Raw genomic sequence first — 1,845 nt, 5'->3', positions numbered from 1 at the left:
TCCCTCTCCCCCACTAGTGTTTGCTGTCTCTGTAAAATAAAAATAAAATAGGGGTGCCTGGGTGGCTTAGTCTGTTAAGTATCCAACTCTTGGTTTCGGCTCAGGTCATGAAATGGAGCCACACTTCAGGCTCCCTGTTGAATGGGAAGCCTGCTTGGGATTTTCTCTTTTTTTCTCTCTCCGTCTCTGCCCCTCCCCACCTCTCAAAATAAATAAATAAACTTTAAAAAGTAGATGAATGGTGGGGTGCCTGGGTCGCTCTGTCAGTTAAGTGTCTGACTTCGATTCAGGTCATGATCTTATAGTTTGCGAGTTCGAGCCCCACATTGGTCTTCTCTGCTGTCAGTGTGGAGCCAGCTTCAGATCCTCTGTCCCCCTTTCTCTCCCTCTCTCTCTCCCTCAAAAATAATAAGTAAAAATAATTTAAAAAAAGCAGACGAATGGATAAAGAAGTTGTGGTACACATACACAGTGAAATATGATTCAGCCATAAAAAAGAATGAGATCTTGTCATTGCGACAACATGAATGAACCTAGAGGGTATTATGCTCAGTAAAATAAGTCAAAGAAAGACAGATACGGTACGATTTTACCTGTATGTGGGATCTAAAAAACAAAGCAAAAACGAACCCGTAAATACAGAGAACAAACTGGTGGTTGCCAGAGGGGAGGAGAGTGCGGGGATGGGCAAAACGGGAAGGGGGAGTGGGAGACCCAGGCTTCCAATTTTGGATTGAATAAGATCGGAGACGAAAGCAACAGCATAGAAAATACAGCCAATGGTACTGTTAGGCTAACGTGATAATCACTACACTAGGGAAACACACAAGTCAATGATATTGCAACACTGTTGCCCAGTGACATATGGTAGCTAGACTTGTGGAAAGTTAGCGTAATGTATGGAACTGTTGAATCACTATGTTATACACCTGAAACTCATGCGACATTGTGTGGCTACTTAACTAAAAAAAAAAAGATATATTTTAATGAATGGGAAATTGTATGATGTTATGTTAAAAGGGATAATGAATGTATGTAGTATACAGAGCGATTTCAAACATGTAAAAGGAACATACGCGTAGGAAAAAAGAATAAAATTGTATCAACATTTTATCGGTGGTTGTTTCTGGGAATTGAATTCTAGATGATATGTTTCCCACTACATTTCTTTATTTTCCCATTTTTCTACACAGCACATGTATTACGTTTGACAAGGGGAAGGGGGAGAATAGTTTTTCCTCCTTCTTTTTAATCTGTTTTTAACCCAATAGCATTAGTAAAATCCATACTGTTTAGTAGACAAATTCTAGAGAAATGATGAGCTTACCAAACTAGCATTGAAATTGTTGTCTCTGAGACTTTCGTCTACATGGTTCATTTACTAACCTTTACCTATACCTGGATTTATTTTTGTGTTTTTTGTTTTGTTTTGTTTATTAAGTAGCCTCCATGTCAACATGGGACTCGAACTCACAACTCCCAAATCAAGAGCTGCATGCCCTACTAACTGAGCCAGCCAGGCACCCCTATTTGTTTCTTTTTAATTTTTTTTAATGTTTATTTTTGAGAGAGAAGCAGAGTGTGAGTGGGGGAGGGGCAGAGGGAGACAGAGACACAGAATCTGAAGCAGGCTCCAGGCTCTGAGCTGTCAGCACAGAGCTTGATGTGGGGATCGAGCCCACGAACTGCAACACCATGACCTGAGCCAAAGTTGGCCACTTAACCCACTGAGCCACCCGGGGGGCCCCATTTGTTTGTTTGCTTTAATGGATGAACATACTTATACTAAGGGAAGGGTTAAGGTTTATAATATTTACCTCGAAGTAAAGACTCAGTAAACATGCC

The sequence above is a fragment of the Puma concolor genome, chromosome D1, assembly GCF_028749965.1.
Source record: "Puma concolor isolate L17-30 chromosome D1, mPumCon1.1.hap2, whole genome shotgun sequence".
NCBI classification, from domain to species: Eukaryota; Metazoa; Chordata; class Mammalia; order Carnivora; family Felidae; genus Puma; species Puma concolor.
Note: the sequence above shows the minus strand (reverse complement) of the source record.